A 25975-nucleotide genomic window follows, 5' to 3' on the forward strand; every position below is an offset into this window, starting at 1 on the left:
GTAAATGGTATCTCCTGGCTCAGGCGATGGCCTCGGACATGTGTGGTCAGCCGGACTCGGGGGAAAGGGTCATCAAAGGGGTGGTATTCATGCCGCGTGGACAATCGAGCGCGGAGGGAAGGCTTGTCAACAGAGGGGCATTCATGGAAGGGAAGGAGGTGTTGGTCAGGCGCGGCCGTGACTCTCAAGGACAGGGTTTTGCAGAAGAAGAAGGTTTATGACTTGCCCACGTGAGGAGAAGGGAGGGGTAGCCAGGGTGGACACAGGGACAGAGTCACACAGAGAGAGAGAGAGATCTTATGACCCGTACATGAGAGAGCGGGGGCAGTCAGGTGCAGCTGGGGAGGGCTACGTCAGCCAAGGCGAAGGATGCCTCTTCAAGAGGGAATGGGGGGTTTTGTGCGAGTCAAGTGGGAGAGTTGCCTTTCACAGCGGGGTCGCGCAGAGGGAGAGGGTTTCATGGTCTATGCATGAGAGGGGGGGGGGGTTAAGATACGCGCAGGAGGGAAACCGGGGATCCCAATGGGTAAAAGGCCATGGTGCCTAAACTGGCTGTACATATGTATAGGGGTAGGGGCTCTCACTGGCAGAGTGATACGGCCAATAGTTTACAGTATTCATGGTGCTCACAGGGAGAGGAGTGGGAGAAGAAGGGGAATGAATGCTGTCTATGTACATTAATTTCTTCAACTTTCACACCAGTCTGTGCTTACCTTTTGAAAAAGGAAAAGTACATTTATCATGCACACACTACTCAATACTGTGCATTAATTTACAAATATACATAAGGCTGGTGGAAATACCTTTGTTGACATTGCTAGTCACCTCTGACCCCCTAAAGGGCCATACAAACACATCAGGTAAGTCTATTGACTTGGTCAAAAATTCAAGATCCCAAACCACATGTCGAAACCTCATAATTTGAAGAGTAAATGCAGCAATCAATGATAACGAGATGAACTTATTAATGTCAATAAAGCATTTACATTTTTATCAGTGATCACAGTCAACTTTATTATTTCATTAAAGCATTAAAAATCGATCATCACGTGTATCTGTGTGCTTTTTGTAAATTTTCTAACATTGAAAACTCAATTATAAAAACAAACTCTAGAGGGAATCCCATTGTGATCCCACAACATACAAGCATATACTTCACCCCTAGAAAGCACTGTACAATATGTACCTTTCATTTAACACCCTCAGGCCACAGTAACTTTAGCCATAGACTTGGCACCTAGAGGACACAGCACACACAGCTTTAGAGCACCTGCTCCAGCCTGAGGTGTGCTTGAAACAACAATGAGGCCCAGGATTGCCTTCCTTTTGGTAACCCTTCCAACCTAGGGTCAGAATCTTTTAAAACACCTCTTTAGGCCCCTGGGGGGAGCTGAGATGCCTCTGCAGCCACCGTGCACTCTTTTTTGTGCTCTTGGTGGCGGCCCACACAGCGGCAGAAAATGTCTTTGTCAGTTTCAAGCCCAGCAGGGCGTTATGGGGCGCTCCTCCAGAGCAATGAATGTTTCTATTAGTGGCTCTTGCTCTCCCACTGGGCCAGGGAGAGGCTCTTTCTTTGTTGAAGAGGCGAGCATCTTTGATTGAGGGACAGCCCAAGGAGCCTACCCCTGGCTGCCCCCAGTCGGCTCCCTGAGTTGGCAACACTCCTCTGTGCTGTTGACAGAGCTGGCAGCTCTCTTTGCCTGCTCGCTCTTATGGACATGACACTTCCTTTGGTGGTGGCCACTCGCTCCCCCAGACATGGGCATGGGGAAGTGGAGCAGGCTCACCACCATCGGGGAAGTGGGGCGATACTTACCGTCCATCTTTTCTTTGCTAGCGACCAGAGTTGAGAATCCTAGGCACTTCCCTTGTCTCTCAGGGGGGACACAATGGGCCCCCCGTTTCTTTTTGGCTGTGAGGAGCCCAGAGTGGGGCATGTCCTGGGCACCTCAATAAATAAAACCAGCCTGTGAGTTGGGATCCACAGGCATTCGGGATGCTGGAGAGGGGGCCCCTCGCACGCCCCCTCCCAGCAACCAAATTTTATTGATTCTCCTTGTGGCCTACCCAAGGTAAATTCATGCCCAGCCCTCACACATGTGAACATGCATGTGAACACATGTTCACATGTAACCAGCCAAGTGCCCTTTACCCTTGCTGCATCATAGCCACCCTTGTGCTAAAAGGCAGACACTGGAGGTAAACATGCGCAGTCCATTTACCGTGGGTAAGTCAGCGGTTGTGAGGCTCACCCACAGTAGAAAGGTAAAAAAACAGGTAATCAAAAAGAGAAAAATCTGGGTGGAATTGATGGGCAGAACCCATCTCCATACAGTACATATATTGCAACAAATCAGAAGCTGCAAATCTGGTTAAAAACACATTCAACACTTGGAAAAAACAGTAATTTAGGAACGTTGCAGCATAATTACAAATGCTTTACAATGAAGAAACTTTTTCTCACTAATGGATAGTAGATAACTGAGTAACATAAACTAATATGAGATTGCTGCTTGGGTATTTTGCTTTCACTTATTTGGGATTTAATTGATAAAGCAACTGGAATGCTATTAGTCATTTAATGAATGTCATATTTAGTGTAACTGATAGTGTTATATGTGACATCATCTAAGATGCCATTCATAAATTACATGTAATGTTATATGTGATATTAGCAACACTGCTGTGAGGGTTTATGATTGTATTGGCAACTTAATTTAGCTGGATTTTAATTACTTTGAAAGTTAATTTGAAGTACTCATTGGATAAAATCTCAATTATTTTTAAAGTGTACATTTAATCTTAGAATTGGAATTTAAAGTTACTAACATTTCTCAAAATATTTTCTTATTGGGTTTTCAATCTAACTAAATTCTATTTATGAATATTTGTTTAACCCTTCCACTGCGGCGGCTATTCCGCCGCAGTGCTAAGGGGCGGGGCAAGTGGCGGTCCCGCGCTGGTGACGGAACCGCTCCATCACACCCCTCGGGTGAGCTGTGCCTGTGACGGAACGGTTCCGTCACGGCCCGCCCGCTCAATAGAACGCATCGCGCAGGCGGGGCGAGCGGGCCGTGACGGAACCGTTCCATCACCAGCACAGCCCACTCGAGGGGCGTGACGGAACGTTTCCGTCACAAGCGTGGGAGGGGTTAAAAGGTCCTAAAGAACTAATATCTTGTAATCATACTAAAACAATTATACAAATATTTCACAGCTAATACTGAATCAAATCAAACTTCCCTTTAATTTTAATCAGTGATTTGTAAAATTTCATTGGCATATTTAGTTGTATTAGTGTAAATAGCACCTTCTAAGAAAAAGCAAATTGTTCTACAATCACGTGAAAAAAAATCAAGATTCTACTGCTCAGATGACCACATGCCCGCTTTTAAAAAGAGTGTTCTTAAACCAGCTCTCTATATCTCTCTCTCCCCCTGTCTATCCGCTTCCCTCTTTCTGATCTCTCTTTCTCTCTCCCTCTATTTCTCTCTTTCTCTCTCTGTCTAGACAACTGACAGATCTTTCCTCTTTGCATGTGTACTGCAGATTACAGCACACATGCAAAGAGGAAATAACAAGGAGAAATAGAGATATTTCTCCTTGTTACGCTAGACTCAGGCAGGTCCACCATTTTGGTGCACACCCATGTCTACAACTCTTAGTAAATATGGGTTCACGTCAAAATACATGGGTAGATGCATGGGACCACTCATGCACCACCCATGGAATGCATCCCTCATGCAAAATAAGGCAAGGCAGAGTGATACGCTGTTTTGCATTACTTTTCTAAAAAAAACAACGCAAATGCTTTATAATTACCAAATGGATACAGCATTCTGTTGCATCAAAAAAAGGGATGCAAGTGTGATGCAAAATATTTGTGAATCATGGCCTGAGTGCTCTGGTAACTAAAGTTCAATGAACGAAAATGCCATCTAGATCTCATTTTCCACTCCTGGAGTCAGTTCATTAATCTTCTGCACTCCCTTTGGGATTATTAAAATAATAAGTGTGACACATATTTGCATACTTGACGCCGTAAACTTGTAAGAATCCATACCTCAGAGCTTGCTTACATCCTTAAATGGTCTTGGCATACGAACTCTGCATCTGTCAGTATGGATTCTCAGTTGGATTTTGCCCTTTGTGCAGTCCCTTTAAAATTTCACCTTCACACCTCGTTTTGAAAAAAGATTCATTTGATGATCTATTGAAGAATTTTGGAGACTACCTCCTGGGATAACTGGTAAGGGTCTGATACACTAAGAAGCAAAAATGTGATTGGTTCTCTGACTTAGGAATGTCATCTGTATAATCTGCAAGAGCCCTTTCCCTCTCCTGAAAGCTGTGGGGGCCCAAAGAGCTACGAATTTCTGAAGCTCAAAAGTATAAATGTTGCCTTCTGAGGTAGATACCTTGTCATTGATAGCCGATATAAAATCTGAGAGGTCAATTCCCGAGTAGTCACTTATTTCCTACAATAGGTTAAATATACCTCCCTTCCTACCTGGAACATTGTCTATTAGTTTAGGGAGACCATCCAGCTGTTGGCCAAATACAGCCACATCATTTGGTTTAGTCAATGAGGAAAGCTCACCCTCCAATGCTCCATGGGATATCCTTCTGCACCTCCTCGGTTTACTACTTAACTGGGCTGCATTAATAGGCACAACACAGGATTAGCACATCTTCATGAGGATCCGATAACAAGAGAATGGTCAGACCTGGTTTAGGCATGGCGGTGGCCTCTTAAGACAAAAAAAACTCTATGTAATTCAACTTAAGTTATGTTTCTACAGCTCGAACAGAGGGAGTTATACTTAGTTGCTACATAAAGTTTCCACTCTGGAGGAATTTATATTCAGTTGTATTTGGAAGACTTATCCTCATCGTCTCAACTTTTGGCCAAGAATAGCAAGCTTCTGTACTCATATTCAAGCATCATCTTCGACATCAGTTAGTGGGGCCTGGAGGGAGAGCTAGGGGACAGATGTAGGTCACCAAATACCGGTCGGTAACGGCCGATTTTGGCCGTTACCGGCCGGTATTTGGTTATAGAGATGTAGGGGCCTATATTTTACAGAATCGGTACATTTACCGATTTGGTACATTTACTGATTCTGTAAAATACTGAATCGGTATATTTACTGAATCGGTAAATCTATTTGTAGGTGGCACAGGAAACAGTGCCACAGGCCCCTTAGAATTCGTTATTTTCCATGTAATACTATTGCATGGTAAATAACGAATTCCTGTGTACATGCACATCTGTGCATGAACACCTGTGCTATGTGGCACACATACAGGCCCTGAGGGCATGTATGTGTGTCACATGGCACACAAGCTTGAATCAGGGGTGCAACAGGGTGTCAAAGTGACACCCAGTCCCCCTTGTAAATTCGGTAATTTTACCAAATCGGTATTTACCGATTCAGTAATTGACAATGGTTCCTATGGGCCTCATGGCCCATAGGAATCAATGGCAATTACCGAATTGGTAAATACCGATTCGGTAATTACCGAATGTTACAGATTCTGTAAAAAATTCGGTAAAAATACCTACATAGCATTTACCGATTTGTAAATACCAAATCAGTAAAATTCGGTATTTACGAATCGGTAAATGCCATTTACCTACATCTGGCCCTGGATCAGTTGCTGTGCTGTAGAGTACAAGGCACTCTCACAGGCCTCCAAGATTCCGGTAGTGAATGTAATCCCTTTGACTCAGATTTCACCACTGTGGACCAAATGCCCTGCCTTAGAAAGCGGGGATACCCTAGCCAGCTCAACCAAGCCCCACATCATTGACTGGTATCTTATTTGTATCTTTTTTCAAAATGCAAGCAATTACACCTGAAGCTGTAGAAAGCAGTTTTTAAATACTTGTGTAACAACACCAAACAATGCACAGAATACTACAGCTCAAAAATCAGTGAGACCATTTTGCCTCTCATACTGCAGCAAGATCTTTACAGTGTAAAAAAAGAGAATGTAGACCTAAAAGTGTCTGTAGACTTTTAAAGCCTATGGAAAGGCGAGAATATTATACAGCTCCTGAAGAAAGGATGATTCCCAAGTCATTTGACAAAATAAGTCAAAAACAATGACATGCCTCCGATAACGTACGGTCAGTCACCTATGATGATTCCAGATAGAGAGCTAAATCAAATAATACCCTGATCCAATCTGCACTTCCTGCCAAATAGATTACACTAAATAAAAATCATTATTTGAAAGACTCTGTAGGAAATTGAATTACATTATTCAAACCTTATAAAATGTATTAATTCTCTCTTATGGAAAACTGAATAATGAAGCCCAGAAGATTGCATAAATTACCCAGCACGAAGCAGAAAGTAGATTTATATTAAGAGCAGAACAAGCATTAAGTGCCCAGCATGCATTTGAAGTGAATTTTCATGGTTCGGTTTGAAGGCCTTTGGAAAGTGCACAAAAGGAGTCTGAGGAGTTTTAGGCTAAAGTATGAATATGTTGCCTGAATGTTCTTTTTAGAACTTTGGAAGGGTTTCGAAAGAAGCTACTGAAGACAATATATACAATATCTGTTTCATGCTCGGCAATACATAATTGTACAGACAATTGCAGCACATAAATATGTCCAGATCATAATATAGTTCACCTATTTCTGCACATTGTAGCACACAAGACTTCCTTTCTTCACTTGCCCAGTCGTGGATTTCACCTACTGTGTCCCAGAGTAGCACATATTTTCATGGCCAGTAAATATTAACATATATATTTTTTTTACTCAAGTTTAAATACATTTGAAAGCACATTTCTTTGCTGTGCTGTGCTGTGCATTCGTTTCAACGTCTGCTGATTACTGTAGAGTATAATGAATTGATTTAATGCATCATGGAGATAAGCTTTTTTAATTTATATTTTCCACAACATAAAGATTATGATCATTTGGTATCCTTTCTTATTTCGTTGTAACATCAGACATACATCTTATCTTCATATGTTTTTAGTTTTACTGTTTGAAAGCAAAGCATTCCACTAGCTCATTGATGTCTAGCTAGTCATTGTTTAATGGGTTTTGCTCACATTTTGATTGATCTAATGGCTTCTGCAAAGTGCATTTAAAAATGTGTGTATGGTATTATTGAACAAGGAGCAGTTTTTTTTATATATATTTAAAAAAGAAAAAATGTAACCAAAATAATGTCTGGTGATCAAGACTCTTGATGAGTTGAAAAGCGTTATGGCGATATCGTAATAAATATTTAAAATACAGCACTTACTTTGCAGTCCATGTCCGTGTATGGTGGGGAGGAATCTTGAGATCCAACGGAGAACGGGATATATATATATATATATTCACTGAAAAACCATAGGTTTCAGCCACGTTATAGTTAGGAATTAGCATTTAAAAAACCTTGCAAATTCACTGAATCTAAAGGTTGATCGAAGAATAAATGGGTAAATAAGTGTCTAAATGTTTTTTTTGTAAAATTGATTGTATAACTGACTTATTAAGTGTATGTATGTATGTATTGCAATTTATATAGCGCATGTATCACCCGAAGGCATCAAGGCGCTTGCCTTGGGAACCCGTCCTGGCTTTTCCCTGTGAGATAACCCCTACTGGGCATCCCCAAGGTGAAAGCCAGGCATCCCGCAGCGGGTGGGCCGCCGTAGTGGAGATTAAGCAAGCTATTGCCCAGAGTTGCTGCGTGGGACCCCATGATTAGAATCGGCACTGAGGCGAGAATTATCGAGTCCGTGGACATTTTGGGCTCAGGACCCTGCCGCGTTGGGAATTGAACCCTGGTCCCGGGCCAGACCTTCGCATCAGGGTCTGCCGCTCTAATCAGTGAGCCACACTGAATACATGTATTAGCGAGTAATGTTTAAATATGTAAATATCTGTATCAGTGTCTCACTTTGTGTATAAGTGGCTGCATGGGTTAGTGAGTAGCTACATGAGTGTCTATATGGGTTATTAGTTGTTTTATTGATTATCAGAATGAGTGTCTGTATGGTTTGGTGGGGGTATTACTTAGCGCACAGATGCATGAATGACTGACTCACTGTTTGTATGTGTTTTGAAGACAGCATGTGTGCAGGACTGTATGGGTGGATGAGTGTGTGTATGGGTATGTTAGTGAATGAATGGCTGCCTCAATAGTGTCTTTATGAGTAAGTACATATGTTTTAAACTAGTATATGTGAGTATTGATGTATATAAGTAAGGATATATGACTGACAGATTGGAAGAGTTCCTGCATAAATAAGTATGTGTTTCTATAACTGATTGTTTAAGAGAGTAACTATGTGTACGTTTCTGTGGAAATAAGTGTAATGGTGTGTGTAGAGCTGTATATGCAAGTAAATGGAAGTTTGATAGTTTATTTGCATGTGTGAGTATATGTGTGAATAACTCTATTTATAATTGTAGGTGTGTAACAAGATGTATGGGTGTATGAGTACATATGATGAGTGAGTACATGTATGAGTGACTATAAAGAACTATTGGCGAAAGAGTGGATGTGTATGTAGATTTTGGAATTCCTGAATAGGTTGTTCTAACTGGTATTGGTATCTCCATTTTTTTGAAAATTTTAGGTTCTATTTTTGAATGTGTATCAAAGGGTATATTAGGGTGAGAGGAGGTCTGCCACTCTTTCACAAGGATGATGTCATCAGTGATGTCATCAGTGATGTCATTTGAGATGTCATCAGTGATGTCATGAGTGATGTCACTGACCATGTCATGAGTGATGTAATATGTGACGTCATCAGAAGTGCATTGCGGGCGCGCAAGGTATAGTTAGCTGAACTAACTATAACGCTGAAATGTCAATGGTTTTGTATGAGTGAAATGTCCAGCTAACTATAACATGTGTGAAACCTATGTTTTTTCAGTGAATTTGCAAGGTTTTTTTAAATGCTAATTCCTAACTCTAACGTGACTGAAACCTGTTTTTTATCAGTGAATTTCAAAGGTTTTTTAAATGCTAATTCCTAGCTATAACGTGGCTGAAACCTATGGTTTTTTCAGTGAATTTCAAAGGTTTTGTTAATGATAATTTTTAATGTATTAATTGTTATATTTTTTATACTAATTCACTACATTGTTTAAAAGTATTTATTTTTAGATATTTTATTTTTTTAATTACATTACATATTTTTAATATAGTTTGAAAAAAAATGTTTTTACAAATATTGAAATTGTAATATCTATTTATTTTATTTATTATTTTTTTAATTTATATATATTTTATATAGCAGGCAATGATATCCTATGGAAGGAAATTCAAGTTACTGGTAATTACAGTTAAATGTACTTTTCAGGAATAGTAGTGAGCTGAAAGATGCAGCACTGAGGTATCTCATGATAACAGATGAGTAAATTGGAATTCATAGTTCGACTGATTTTTGAGGAATTTTTTTAAGTTCCAAAACTCCACATTTAAAAAAAATTCCAAGTGAAACCAGTCAATGTTAGCCTATGGAAGAAATTCAAGTTACTGTAATTATGGTTAGAATTACTTTTCACGATCAGTAGTGCGCTCAAAGATGCAGAACTGACGTTTCTTGTGATAGCAGGTGAGTAAATCAGAATTCGTAGTTCGGCTGATTTTACAGGAATATTTTGCTCAATAGTGAAGGATGGGGGCGGAGACTGATGTAACATGTGGGTAAACACGCCCTGTGGCGTGTTTTAGATTGGGGAATTAATTCCTCTTCAATCCTGAGGTCCCCTGTGAGCCAACTAGCCCACCAGGTACCTCCAGTATGCGCCAGGCAGCTGTGTTGCAGAGAGATGTTCAGATGGCACTCCCCCTTTTTACAACACTCTGCAACACAGCTCCATGACGCTTACTGGAGATACCTGTTGGACTAGTTGCCCCCTAGGGGACCTCTGGATTGAAGAGGAATTAATTCCCCAACTTAAAACGCGCCACAGGGCATGTTTGCACTCACATCACCTCAAGCCCTGCCCCCTACCTTCACCACTGTGCAAATGCTCCCTGTAGCGTGTTCTAAGTTGGGGGAGTAAGTCCCCTTGCATAATGGGGGCCAACTAGCCCACCAGGAACCTCCAGTAAGCGCCAGAGGGCTGCATTGCAGAAAGGTGTAAAAAGGGGCGTGCCCTCATTACACCTCTCTGCAATGCTCTCTGCAATGCAGCCCCCTGGTGCGTTTGCAGAGGGGGAACTAATTCCCCTTGCATACTGGAGGTCCCTGGGGGCCAACTAGCCCACCAGAAACCTCCAGTATGCGCCACGGGGCTGCCTTGCAGAGAGGTGTAATGAGGCCACACCCCTTTTTACACCTCTCTGTAACGCAGCCCCCTGGTGCGTTTGCAGAGGGGGTTCTAATTCCCCTTGAATACTGGGGTCCCTGGGGGCCTACAAGCCCACCAGGAACCTCCAGTATGCGCCAGGGGGCTGCATTGCAGAGAGGTGTAATGAGGCCACGCCCCTTTTTACACCTCTCTGCAATGCAGCCCCCTGGCGCGTTTGCAGAGGGGGATCTAATTTCCCTTGCATACTGGGTATCCCTGGGGGCCAACTAGCCCACCAGGAACCTCCAGTATGCGCTCGGGAAGGTATAGAGTACAGTAGAGAGTACAGTACAGAGTATAGTACAGAGTACGGTACTTCGTACCCCACGAAAAAAAAAATAATAATACTTTTTGGCCTTGAGGGTCCTTGTGGGACCCCCTGAGCAGGGCTAGGGGGTCAGGGTGTTTCTACCCTGCCCCCTGTGCAAGTTTTGCATGTTTGTTTCACTGCTTTCTTGTGCCTCGGTTCTAACTGAATAGGATGTGTGATGGTGTGTAATGTCAATATAGGTGTATAAGTATATTTGATAGTGTTCTATTGATCCTTGACAACATGTATCAGTGAATCTATAGGTAATTGATTAGATGCTTGTGTAGATCTAGGAATCACTGAGTGGGTTTTTAGATACTAGTATTGCTGTGTCAATCGATTCAAATATTGTACTCTGTATCTTACAGTGACTGATGAAAGGTTATAGTAGTGTATGATGAGGTTTATCTGATTGTCAAATGGATGATGTCATCAGTGATGTCATTTGAGATGTCCTCAGTGATGTCATCAGTGATGTCACTGACCATGTCATAAATAATGTAATATGTGACATCATCAGCAGTGGATTGCGGGCGCGAGAGTTACAGTTAGTACAACTAACTATAACGGAGGAATTTCAATGGTTTGTATGAGTGAAATGTCCAGCTAACTATAACACACCTAAAACCTATGTTCTTTTTAAAGAATTTCTTTTTTTTTTATATAAATCATTTTTATTGGCAAGCAGGTCAAGGTGATCAACAAGTACATTTTTTTTACAAAACATATAATATAAAATAACGGTACAGATCAAAATACAAATAAAGTAACGCCAGGCTCTTTGCATTACACATAAACTAAATGTGACCTTAAGACAGAACGAAAAGCAAATGGATAAATGATGTATAGTCCTAGATCAACAATAAAGAAATGGAAAAACACAGATACATTCCCTAAGGCCTACTACTATTAGTGTCTTCTGTAATCATGTACTATTCTAAAAAGGTACCCCAAATTTTAGCAAACTTCCCGGGTGCTTTTATTCCCCGGTTCCTTGCGATTGAGCCCTCCATAGTATAGATTTCATTAACTAACGCCCACCATTCCATTGTATGAGGAGGGTTCGGGGAGATCCAAGCTCTCGCAATAACCAATCTAGCACTGGTCGAGAGAATGTTTAACAAATCTGTGTTGGTTGTGCTAGATGGATATATAGCAAGCAAAATGTAAAGAATTTCTAAGGTTTTTTAAATGATAATTTCTAACTATAACCTGCTTGAAACCTATTTTTTTTCTGTGAATTGCAAAGGTTTTTAAATGATAATTCCTAACTATAACCTGCCTGAAACCTATGGTTGTTCCAGTGAATTTCAAAGCTTTTTTAAATGGCAATTCCTAACTATAACCTGCCTGAAACCTATGGTTCTTTCAGTGAATTTCAAAGTTTTTTTAAATGACAATTCCTACTTATAATGTTGACCACTTCCCTATATTTTCAACAAGAATTCAAATCTGCAATGCTACCTAAAAAATCAGGCAATAGTTCCACTTACCACTAACAAATTATCAATATTTACCTACTATAAGAACGTCGAATATGTACTGCGTGAATTACATCTAACTCACACCCATGTTTAAAGAGCAACATGTGATAGAGGTTCTAATTATACACTTCCGACACCCAACAAAATCACAATACCCAGCGCCACCACAACCTCCCCCCCGGACCCCTCCCCCTACTACCTCAGATGCAGAGCAAAACAGGACAAAACAGGACAATGGACCTTTCCAAAATAATATATCCCCTCAACAGCACACTAGCTCAATGTACAGTGATGTGGCAACCAAGTATGTATAAGGGAAAGAACTCGAACATCAACAATAATGTACACAACGCTAAGACTACCGGTGAAATACTATACACAATTCACTAGACAAACCAAAAGCTTTTCTGAGGGTAGATATACCATTGATACGTGTAGTGTACTGAATAGTGGACCCAACCATATTATCTCAGACACTGGGGAATATTTTGTTCATGTAGCTGTGTTCACCCCAAAAAACAGAAGCGGAGTCGGCTACTCCAATGTAAACAACGTAAAAGAAAGACTACAAATAATTAGGCTATGCCTTGGGCGTGGTTCACTTCTGCAAAGAGAAGAGACTGCGCCTCAGCAAGGGTCTGCACCCTGCCACGTGGCTGCCGCCATGACCACGTGCCTCCTCAATACAGGTCCATTGCGAACTCAGTGCCACAGCACCGCAGACTTATGTCTGTATCGACTACTGTCTTTGATCTACACAGCGGACAGCAGGGTTTACAACTTTAATTCAACTTTGGATTTAACTTTGTCGTCAGTATCTGTGCTAAGTACTGCCTTCAATCTACACTGCGGTCAGTAGAATTGACAACTTGATACCAGTTGCACATCTGCACTACAAAAAACATTGTATTCAGTCTTGATTTATTTAAAGCAAAGACAATTGTACTATGTCCTCAGATTTTCTTAAAGTTTGAACAGTAGGAAATTCAGCCTTCATTTATTTAATGCAGAGACAATTGTACTATATGTCTTCAGATTTTGTTTACATAAGTGACAAAAAGCATTTGTCCATGTCTGTGTCAACAACTGACTTCAATCTACACTGCGTACAACAGGATTCACAACTTGAATTCACCTTTCCATCTACACTCCGGACAGCATTCAAGTTAGCCTTGATTTATGTAAGGCAGAGACAATTTTGTTAATGGATGCCACAAAAAACATGCCTCAATGTCTGTACAAAGTACTGTCTTCAAATGTACACCTTAATCAACAGAGTTCACTGCTTGATACGAGAAGCGCATCAGCTCTACCGACAATATTATATTCATTCTCAATTTATTTATGGTAGAGACAATTCTACTGTGTTGTCAGATTTTGTTAACATATGTGACAAAGAAAGCATTCCTTGATGTCTGTGTCAACTACTGCCTTTGATCTACACTGCAGACAGCAGGGTTCACAACTTGAATTCAGCTGTGCATCTACACTATGGACAGCATTGAAGTTAGCCTTGATTTATGTCGGGCAGAGACAATTTTGTTAAATGATGCAACAAAAGACATTCCTCAATGTCTGTAATAAGTACTGCTTTTAAATGTACACTGCGATCAACAGAGTTCACCACTTGATACCAGGAGCGCATCAGCACTACAGACAACATTGAGTTCATTCTCGATTTATTTAAGGCAGAGACAATTGTACTGTGTCCTCGGATTTTGTTTAAGTATGTGACAAAAAAGCATTCCTTGATGTCTGTATCAAAAACTGCCTTCGATCTACACTGCGATCAGCAGGGTTCACAACTTGGTACCAGTGGCGCTTTAGCTCTACAGACAATATTACATTCATTCTTGATTTATTTAAGGCAGATACAATTGTACTGTGTCCTCAGATTTTGTTAACTGTGACAAAAAAGCATTCATCGATGTTTGTGTCGAGTAGTGTCTTCGATCTACACTCCAATTACTGTGCCCCCCGACCACGCATCATCGCAGGATACACACACGCTAAGCGCCAAATGTACTACTAACTCCAAACACCAAAAATCATCCCTCAAACCTACACAAAATTGCCACGTGGCCTTACCAAGCCAGAATTAACAACACAAAAAACATTACTATCTGTACGGCCTGCCCAGACCACACATCGTCGCAGGCTCCACAGAACCTTGTTGTTTCAGGTACCACTAACTCATTGGAAACCAAACTAGGTATAACATCTATCAAACCCTACACAATATCCCTTTAGTATGCTTCCTTCAAAAATTTAATATATCACTTATAGATTTAGTTGAATAATAAAATGCACGCTGCATACATGTTTGATCTTCCCTTCAATCATGATTGCAGATTATGCACTCCACTCTAAGATCTACACTGCAGACAGCAGGGTTTACAACTTGAATTCACTTTTGCATCTACACTATAGACAGTAGGGAATTCAACCTTGATTTATTTAATGCAGAGACAATTATACTGTATGTATTCAGATTTTGTTAAAATAAGTGAAAAAAGCATTCTTTTATAACTGTACTGATTAGTAGCTTCGATGTTCCCTTTGGAAATTAGGGTACAGAACTTGAATTTACCTTTTTTTTTTTACACTACAGACAGTATTAAATTCAGTCTAGATTTATTTAAAGCAGAGAAAAAATAGTGCTGTTGTACTGCTAGTATGCGCAAGCACCTTCAATCGTTGCATCCCGTGAACTATGGTCACAAAGAATGTAGAAGATTGCGCCAAAATGTACCTCCACCACCGGCAATACCAAGTACCTCTGGGGTATCACCTTCAACATTGCCACCAGACATATGTCCCCAATTTGTGAAAGTTAGAATGCACTGCTTGAAGTGGAATTGTTTAATTTGTTATGGGGAGCAATCAGTACACCTAGGGGGTCATTAAGATGGCAGACGGACTTTGTCCGTCCGCCATCCTGTTGTGGGCAGGGACCTTCCGCCATAAGGGTGGAGGTCCTGTGCCTCAAATTAGGATGCACCCGCCACAGTGGCGGGTGCCTCCCGCATTTTTAACATTGCTGTGGGTGGTGCTGAAAGCACCATCCACAGCATTGCCAAAAATGCATGTTGTGCGTTTCAAAGCACAACATGACAGCTACCGCACGGTGCCTGCCATGTTGTACTTTGAAACGCAGGGGGGTACCCCCACTCCCCCTTCACCATGGGGGCCCACAACAGACCCCCAAAGCAAAGATCATAGCCGCCATGGAAATGCATTCCCCAAAGCACATCCTAATATGGCTGGCGGTGGCTGATAGACACCGCCACCATATTAGCCTTGTTCCGCCACGGTCGCAAGGCGACCGCGGTGTAAAAGCGGCGGACGGTCTTTCCGTCCGCCGCGGACACACCAGCCATCCTATCGTGGCGGGCGTCATTTTTGTGAGGATGGTGGACGGATTGCCCCCGCCGGGCCGGCAGTGGCTACCGCCAGCCCGGCGGGGGCAATCCGTCCGCCATCCTAATCGACCCCTTAGTTTGCACAGCAATTGATATCCATCGATGCTAGTCCCCCCCCCTCAAAGGTAATATAGTTCAGTATGCAACAGTGAATGGTTTCAGTGCAGCCCGCTCAGACCGCACATCATCGCAGGGTGAGCACACACTAAACACCAGACGTACCACTAACTTAGTACACCGTAAAAATTCACCACATGCCCTTGTTAAGGTTAAATTCAATAGTCAAAACACATTTTTACCAGTAAGGTCTGCCTGAACCCCGCATCATCGCAGGCTCCACACAAACCGCTCCTACCTCAGTGCACCACAATTCATGAACTCTTTACGATAGAATCTTCTGTGTATTATTTCACATACAGTGCTCCTACCTTTGTACAGCAGAAGCCATAAATCGTTTATGATTAAATATCTGTGTATAATATCATGATTACTATTCTACTTGTTACCAACAACAACGTAATAAAATGGAGTCGAGCACACATGCCCGTACCCACTTCAACTATCTATCTGTGTCTGTATATTTATTATGTTTGTAAAATGCTGCTCCTGCACCCTACCACATTATATTGTCCTATAAATAGCGTATACAACCATCTTACCTCTGACAGTAACTGTGGGCTATTCCTCCTTTTTTTTTCTAGCATATTTATATAGCGCAAAATCAACTCAAAACTATATCAGCAATTTACATGAGCACCGTATTTACGGTACATTTTCAGGCACGCGTACATTACGTCATTTCTCTACAATAACAGAATGTGGACGCAACTCCGAGCCTCAAACACTGATTTCCAGCACTAAGTTCTACAGTGTACCTGAATAACCACATATGTATATCTATTAGCTGCCCTTCATGTGCCAACAATTGCAACTTAAACCTTTCACAGCCCTGTATTACTACAGCTACAACACTCCACTAAATGTACAACAAACATTCATAATCACAGAAATGCGTCATGTCCACCATCTTTTATAAATGCAACTATGAACGAATTTCCACAACTTGGCCATATTGGCCAAGTTGTGGAACTTCACAGATATAATGACACATGTGCGTTTAAGACCCGGGAGACGTCAGCACTACAAAACGGACATCCGAATCACTTGATTTCTCATATAGCTAACTGCGATGATGATGGGAGCACGAGTATGTCGTTAGCCATATCGATATCAAGACTCAGCACCATATGTCAGACTTCTTGGTGGCAGAGCGGGACTGCATGATGTAGAAGGTGTCCTGTCCACGAAAAGGTGAGCAGTGAGGCCTGGGTGCGCATCAGAGGGAGTCGATGGGCTGCAGCAGACTGGATACAATAAACCGACGCAGTGATTTAGGCGTACACAGTCCTATATACCATATCTTATTGCATTTATATATATTTTTTCCAATAGCAAGAACGTTTTTATAATCAGTCAAATGTCCGGAATATAAACTGTACAAATAGTTGTTTTTAAATGCGGGAGAGAAGGTGTGTGAAAGGACGATCTTATTGTACTCCACATTAAGACAGTAACAAATACCAATCATAACATCTTTCTTTTACTACCTTTTAGATGTATATCTTTAGGGTGCATTATGTCCCGGCATGTGGTGAAAAACATACCAGTGACAGAAAGGTGAGCTGCGTCACTCTCTCACTTCCTATCTCCTTTGATAAAGAAATGACACACAATGTTAACTTCCTTTTTATTATCTTACAGGTTGTGTTTCACAAATTGCCCCCCCCCAACACCTCCAAAGCTCAACGTTTGAGGATTCTGCGATGATGTGTGGCCATCGTAACAACGTCTGAGAAGGCTGCATCGACACTTGGTCCACCCTCTTTGAGTCACGCCAATGGCACAAGGTGAACAAATAAGCTTGTGTCCGAAACAACAACAAGTCATCTGTGAAAGGAGAGAGTGGGTAGTGTGCAGCAGCTTCACTGCGTAGAAATGTACAATTACCTCAGACAAGTGAGGATAGGTTACAGTAGTCTGAGGGGCAGATCTACAAGCCCCTTGCACCACTTGTGTGTAACTTTTAACATGGGAAAAGTGGCCCAAGAAGCTTCTAAATCTGCCTCTGACTTGCCAAGAAAAACACTTACCTCCGGACTCTGCAAGTCAATGGGGTGCAACGGTCTAGGTATGCAATATTGAGAACTCACCACTATGCAGTGGGAGTGCATGGGATGTACTACTTTTGAAGAAAAACAGCGCACAGACACCTCCTTACAGTGGAAGTTGATCAAATACATTATCCTGAGTGTACAAATAAATAAACCAAAAATATACGTGTGCAGTTGTATGTACTATGCTATTACTAAGTCTATATACTATCTTTCAGATCACTAAATAGGAGGGTGCACTATGAACCAGCACATGCTTGGACACACAACAGAGGCAAAAGGTGATTTACGAGTATTTTCTCCAGTATTAACTGTTCCATCTATAACTTTCTCTCTCTCACAATTTTAATGTTGTTTTTTCTCTCTTTCTCTCTCTCACATAGTTTCTCTTTCTCTTTTAAAGTTATGGACGCTGCTGTCCACTCTGCCGTGTACAACGAAAGCTGAGTTCAAGTTGTGAACTCTGTTGGTCACAGTGTTTACATAAGGTAAGCAGAGCGGCCTAGATATACAATGCCTCTGATTAAATGCATTAGAAATAAAAGAGCGTATTTACAGGCCCTTGCAGCACTTTTGCATCACTTTTAACATGGGAAAAGTAACACAAAAGTGGCGCAAGGGGCTTGTAAAAAAGCCCCAAAGAATATTGTACTGCATAATGACTTGATCTCTCACCTAATTCTGTTTCATCTCTGAATCATTTTAAAGACCTGTTGGTCCATACTGTAAATCTGACACATTAGGCACTTCTGTACAGACACCTCTTGAACGTGGGCCTATAAGAGAGGTAGAATGTATCAGGCACACTTCAGACGTGCAAATACCCAAATATTGCCAAGTGTTACCTTGACTTATTATTTTTTACCTCATTTAGTCACATCGATCTAATTTTGAACACTTATTTTCATTTTTGTTTAGCATATTACCTACCCTACTTCTATTGGAGTCCATATCACATTTTATTTAATTGTTTTTTTAAAGTTATGTTTCTAGTTATTTATTAAATTGTTATCTTTAAGTTACGTTTCCAGTTATTTATTGTTGTTTTAATAAAAGTTAATTTTTTTAAAGTATATACGTCTTCTTTTTCTGATAACATTCCACTATTATTTAGTGTGTGTCTTGGCAGGGTTTTTGGCTCTATTTAGCAGTGATATAGACTTTAATCTTGCTCACATCTAGGATAGGTATTCTTAGCTTGTGTTGGCCCTTTTAAGCCCTTTCTTCCAGACCTAGAAGAGGATAGCTGCTTAATATGATGATAGATCCCTTATTCTTGACTCTAACCTGTCTATTGCCTATTGGCTTTGACATACTTGCTTATATTAGACACATTGGTATGGTTTATGTAGGTATTCTGGCAGAGCTAAGGGGTATTTCATTCCTTTCAGGCCTACAGGCCTAGAACTAGAGGGACTCCATCTTGATGGAGCTGAGAGGCTTTTTAGAGTAAAGGTAAAGTTTCCAGTAAGGCTGTTTGTGTGCTAGAGGAAGACCGGTTAGGACTGCTTCTTATCCGAGAAATGTGTTTTTCTCTTGGGCCCAGACATAACAAGCAGATGGCCACTGCGGTTGCGTGGAAGCCTGGGAGCTGGCACAGGAATTCGGTAGGAGGCAGCCCTCTGGTGGAAATTTCCATGAGGGGAGAGGAATCCATATTAGCGAGCTGCAGGAAAGGAGGAGGGTTTATTCCAGCTTGTGTGCAGTTCAGCCTGGAGCTCAGAACAGCTTGGAGCTCAGTTCAGCTTGGAGCTCAGTTCAGCTTGGAGCTCAGTTCAGCTTGGAGAGAGAGAACAGGATGTCTGCTGGAGCTGCAGAATAGAGTGCAGTTCTTGAATGGAGAAAGAAGGCAGACGATTGCTGAAGATGAGGAGAGAGAGCAGTGCAGAGAGCATCAAAGAAGGCTGTCAGCTGGAGCAACTGAACCAGAGGCGTGGTGATGTGGTGAAGGAGGGAGAGACAGAGAGAGCCCTAATCACACCAGAGGCAGAGAGAAATCTTCCTTCTAATAGGTGAGGTAGTCTGAACTAGTACACTTTAATCTTGTTCTTATTCCCTAGGCTATTGTATGTTTAATCCTTTTCTTTCAGCTGTGTGTTAAAAGATCCTGTTACCCCGCAGATAAATTGTATGTTTAATCCTTTTCTTTCAGCGGTGTGTTAAAGTTACTGTTAGTTATAGAGACCCCATAGTTTTGTATATGTGTACTTTATTATTGTTACAATAAACTTCCCCATTAATTAGTGAATTAGTGTGCATGAGTTTTTTTATGATAAAGCTAGCCTGGCTTCTAGCCAGTTGCCGTTGAGCCACTGATGGATCAGAAGGGAGTAGGAGCGCTTAAATCAAGGAATAACTCAATCACATAGTGTGTATATCTTTGTCCCCATACAGTGAGGGTAATCCCCTTTCCTAGTAGGTATTACTGTTTGAACAGATGCTACCCCTGATCAGGTAAGTAATAGTGAGGGAGAGAGGAGACCTGCAACTAAGGGACCAAGTTAGTACACCCTCCCATAATCCTGTAAACAGCGTCTTCTGTTCCAAAGCATAGGTAACCTTTTTCTCCTAGTCAGATGTTACAGCCAGAACAGATGCTGCCCCTGATCCGGTAAGTCTGAATAAATAGAGAGAACAGGGAGCCCTTGAGCTAGGGAATTGTTGACACTAAGTAATTCGGCTATCCCATAATATTATTGTAGTAGCAGACCCTTAGTGAAGAGACATATATCTGAAGGTGTTCATAGGAATGCGGTCGTCGTTGATATACGGCGTTAATGAGAGCACTGATTGTGTGTATACCCACAGGATTGTGGCTTGTGTAAGTGAGAGCGCTGGGGAGGATTACCAGCGTGGAGGTTTGCCGGATTGCGAACCGTTTGGAAATAGGGGAGAGCACTGGGGCTGCAGACACACGTGTGTAGACACGCCAGATTGTGTGTCATATCTGCCCCAGGGTAGATTAGTCTGGGTCTGAGTGGCCGCGAGACTATAAGGTATGAGTGTAGTGTAGGGCATGGATATCCTTAGTAATCAGTGAGTATTCTTAGTATCCCTATAGATTTAGTGGTGTTTCTGATAATATGAGCTTGTATATTGCGAGTTCCCCATCCTCAGGTAGGTACCCAGGTGCCTGGATAGATGGTCCTGAGGAGGGATGTGGTTACGTTCTGGCTGGGTTGGAGGGGCCCCCAGGGGCTGATCCCATCTAATCAGAAAACCCGGCCATGACATCTGGCGTCACGAACTGTTTACTTATCCTGTGTGCCTGGCCATGTGGTTAGAGAGTTTTCCATGTGTTGTGGGGGAGTGCCCTGAGCGCCAGACATGACATCTGGCGTCACGAACTGTTTACTTATCCTGTGTGCCTGGCCATGTGCTTAGAGAGTTTCCCATGTGTTGTGGGGGAGTGCCCTGAGCGCCAGACATGACATCTGGCATCACGAACTGCTTATGAATCCTGTGTGCCTGGCCATGTGCTTGGATCGTTTCCCATGTGTTGTGGAGGAAGTGCCCTGAGCGCGGGTTCCATCTGGCGTAATCTTGCAGTTTATGTAGCCTGTGTGACCTATGGGCTTGAACAGTTGCAGCGTGAGGAGATTGTATTACATCATGGCATTTGGCTTATTCAGGGTGGAAGGAATGGTTTTCATCTTGGTGTTTCAACTGTCAGGGTTGAAGGATGGCATTACATGAGGGAGCCAGTTACATCTTTGTGATGGTCCAATTGTATAAATGTGTGTAAAAAATGCTTTTAAATTGCCCATTAACTTGCTTCCTGCATCTGCTTATGCTGTGCAATGTGAAATGTGTTCATTGTTATATGATTTGTGGAGTTCTTTGCTTATAGCTCCTTGTAATTATGGCTTGTGAATAGCGCCATGTTAATGTGGCTTGTGAGGTGCATGTTCTCATGTTGACTTGCTGTGTTCCTTGTGCATTGCGCCTTGGATATATTGTTTGTGAAGAGCTTGTCTTGTAAATATGGCTTGTGAATAGCGCCATGTGGTCATGACTTGGATAGAGCATGTTATCATTACGTTAGGCAGGAGAGAGCTGGATCTCTCTCGGGTGATTGGGGATAACGTTTTGAAAATGTGCGTACGTGTTATCTGTAAACGTGGAGAGATGAGTTCATGACTTTCCCATGTATCTGTAGTCATTGGGAAATGATTGTGCTTGAGCTGCCAAAGGGTTAATATCTTGAATTGAGATGGCAGTCTTTATTTTTAACATGCTGTTTAACATGCATGGTTATCTGAAACTGACTATAAAAGTCAGTGAATATTTTGATGGTTGATGGTTTGATTTTGACTTTTATTGGTTCCTGGGTCTGCCTACGTGCTTTGTCAGCTTCTTGACGGAAAGGTAACATCTTGTGCTTTGCGAAGGGCTCTGTTCATTTCACATTCTTTTTGAAATGCGTCTACGAATTTGTGTGGGTTTGCCTTGGAACAGATGACTTCATGTGTCTGACTCTTAGAGGTCGATAAGTTATAAATCAACAAGTCGGATTGAGATAAGGGTTTGCATGGAGAGAGCTGTGTTCTTTTAAATGTGCTTCTTAATATGCATCCACAGACGTGTGGAGAATTATTTTTGAATGTATGTTTGAAATAGGTGTAATATTAGAAGATGGCCCAGTTGGTGTGCGCGCGCTACGGGGCTGTTTTCATTAATTATTTCTTTGAGGGTTTTCCATCTAGTAAGGAATGTGCTGGCCGATGTTTTGCAATGATCACAGGTTGAGAATAATCAATCTTGCCCGACAGTGCATGGTAACATGTGCTTTTAATTAGTGAAAGGCAACCGTGTGCTTTTAAAATAAATGTGTTCTCATTATTATTTTCCCAAATGCAAACTGAACCTTTTTTTTTTCAAATGTGAATGTATGCAGCAAAACTGGCATATGTAAGTTAACCCACTCAGTTAGAAAATAAATGGCTGTTTGATAATATATGAATTTGGCCCTTTTATTAGGTTGAATTAAATAGCTTGCATGTTTAATTACGCTGTAATGCAAAATTACATGTTGCCTCTGGTTGAACAAAATACAATGGTGAAATGTGTCTGCATTTTATGTTGTTTTAAAATTATTTCTCTTTCAACAGCTGACAATATATATTTTTAATACCTTGCACGATAAACATGCTGCCTGATAGATATATGTGCAGAGAGATATTAAACCCAAATGTCCATGATAATTCGTTTTTTCAAATGCAGACTGTATAGTCTTGTGTGCAGAAGTAAATTGCCCCTTTTTGTATGTTGATCTGCATGCTGAATAAATGATGAATTAGTTAGACTAAAGTCTTTTAGAAAGTGGAGCTTTTAAGTAGCAGTACATTGTAACAGAATTGTTTTTTTTTTAAAAAATGCTAGCTTTTGTTAGTTAGAGAAATCAGGCCTGGGAACAAGCTTACAAAGAATGTGTTTGTCGACCTTGGCAGACCAGCTGGTTTGTGAAGACGGGTTTTTTCCTCTGCAGGCTCCGAACACGGCCTGTCTTGTTATGATTGGCCAAAATCCAATTTTGTTCTGCGGACGGAATGTTTATGTAAGGGAGGGGTGAACTCGCTCTTCCTGGCTGTCGGCGCAGACAGCTTCATTGCCTGCTGATAAGGGATTCTTGCAGACTCTTGGCCCTTGGAGTTAGTTAGATACAGTAGGCCTGGGCGGGCTTCCCTGATTGGGGAAAGTGAGGCTTGCAGCGCCCTGCTCCTGCTGTGAGATCATCACTTGGCAGTGTTTCAAATTGCTTCACACTGTAGCCTGGCTCCTGCGTATTCTGAAGGGAGGGGCTGTCTCACAGAGGATTAGGGTATGTTTAGGCCCTTCTGGATGTACTTAAAAATTAGATTTTGCTAATGTTTTTAATTAATTAGGATATTTTCTTTTCAATAATGAAAGGCACCCGGGGTGCTTTTTAAAGAGAAAATTTTATCATGCAAGATTAATGATACTTGTTTTCTTGTCCTAGGATTGCTGGGTTGTGGTGTTGGTGTGTGGGTCGCCCCCCCCCCCCACTTCCTTTCTTATTTTAGTTTTTTACTTTCATGTTTTTATGTTAGTTTGTTATTTTTGGAAGATGGAACCAGACCAGACCAGACCGGAAGGGTGGTGGATGGCCGCATCGGAGGAAGTGTCCGGATACCGAAGATGCAGGGTGGTGACCTACACTGATGTCCCAAAATTGACATTGGACTTGAACAAACAGAGACAATTTTTTTTTATTTGTGACAGAATCGCAAAAGGATTTTGTTATATAATTCCTTGGCCTGCATTATTCCCATATTTTTCTTTGCAATCACTACGAACAGGCCCTACTTTTAAAAAAAAAAATATGTCATCATGGTTTTGATGTTTCCTTGCTTTTTAGGATGCAGTCACCAATTATAGTTTTCCTGTTTTTTGCAGAACAGTTTTTGCCAATGAAGGACAATTTTTTTAATGGTGGTACACACATGTGTTCCACAGTGTGATGAAAACTAGGTGCTAACTGTTTTAGGGTTAGTGCTACACCAGCTATCTTGTAGAAATGGGGTTGTCTTTATTTTACTGTTATTACAATTTCACCTTAATTGATCAAAGGGTGGTTACCCTAGACTTTAGGTTGTCCTGGGAGGTGTGTCTTTTAGTATGATTATGTATTAATGTTTGCCCAGACCTTGAAAATAATTTGTCATGTCTATTTCTCAGATTTCACCAAAATGATTAGCTTAAGTTGACCATAGTAGGTAGGCCTCATTTAGGCCCATTGTTATTTCCATCCCACAAACAAGCCCCTACACCAATAGATTTCATGAGTCATCATTAGCTTAAGTTGACCATAGTAGGTAGGCCTCATTTAGGCCCTTTGTTGTTTTTTCATTAGAAGTTGAAACACATTTAGTTCTTAAGTTGTCCGAAGTAGGTAGGCCCCATTTAGGCCCCTTGCTGTTTTCATTCAACACATAAGTCCCTACATCACTAGACTTCACCAGTTATCACTAGAAGTTGAGGCACATTTAGTTTGAGGATGCTTTGGTTAGTTTCTGTTGTTATCAGATCCAATCTCAGATATGTTTCAGCATTCAAATCAAGGGTGCTTTGATTTGTTTTCAGTTGGTTGTTAGATTTGTATTCCCTACATTGAGTTTCAGGTGGAATTTCCTTAAGTTGTCATTCTTTTTAGAGAGTCTTTTTGTTTTTTTGGTTTGTTGATAGATTGTGTTGATGTTTGTTTATATGGATGTTGTTGTTTATAGATGTTCGCAAGATAAAGTCTAAGGGTGGAATGTCTTGGCAGGGTTTTTGGCTCTATTTAGCAGTGATATAGACTTTAATCTTGCTCACATCTAGGATAGGTATTCTTAGCTTGTGTTGGCCCTTTTAAGCCCTTTCTTCCAGACCTAGAAGAGGATAGCTGCTTAATATGATGATAGATCCCTTATTCTTGACTCTAACCTGTCCATTGCCTATTGGCTTTGACATACTTGCTTATATTAGACACATTGGTATGGTTTATGTAGGTATTCTGGCAGAGCTAAGGGGTATTTCATTCCTTTCAGGCCTACAGGCCTAGAACTAGAGGGACTCCATCTTGATGGAGCTGAGAGGCTTTTTAGAGTAAAGGTAAAGTTTACAGTAAGGCTGTTTGTGTGCTAGAGGAAGACCGGTTAGGACTGCTTCTTATCCGAGAAATGTGTTTTTCTCTTGGGCCCAGACGTAACAAGCAGATGGCCACTGCGGTTGCGTGGAAGCCTGGGAGCTGGCACAGGAATTCGGTAGGAGGCAGCCCTCTGGTGGAAATTTCCATGAGGGGAGAGGAATCCATATTAGCGAGCTGCAGGAAAGGAGGAGGGTTCATTCCAGCTTGTGTGCAGTTCAGCCTGGAGCTCAGAACAGCTTGGAGCTCAGTTCAGCTTGGAGCTCAGTTCAGCTTGGAGCTCAGTTCAGCTTGGAGAGAGAGAACAGGATGTCTGCTGGAGCTGCAGAATAGAGTGCAGTTCTTGAATGGAGAAAGAAGGCAGACGATTGCTGAAGATGAGGAGAGAGAGCAGTGCAGAGAGCATCAAAGAAGGCTGTCAGCTGGAGCAACTGAACCAGAGGCGTGGTGATGTGGTGAAGGAGGGAGAGACAGAGAGAGCCCTAATCCCACCAGAGGCAGAGAGAAATCTTCCTTCTAATAGGTGAGGTAGTCTGAACTAGTACACTTTAATCTTGTTCTTATTCCCTAGGCTATTGTATGTTTAATCCTTTTCTTTCAGCGGTGTGTTAAAAGATCC

The sequence above is a fragment of the Lissotriton vulgaris genome, chromosome 11 (assembly GCF_964263255.1).
Source record: "Lissotriton vulgaris chromosome 11, aLisVul1.2, whole genome shotgun sequence".
NCBI classification, from domain to species: domain Eukaryota; kingdom Metazoa; phylum Chordata; class Amphibia; order Caudata; family Salamandridae; genus Lissotriton; species Lissotriton vulgaris.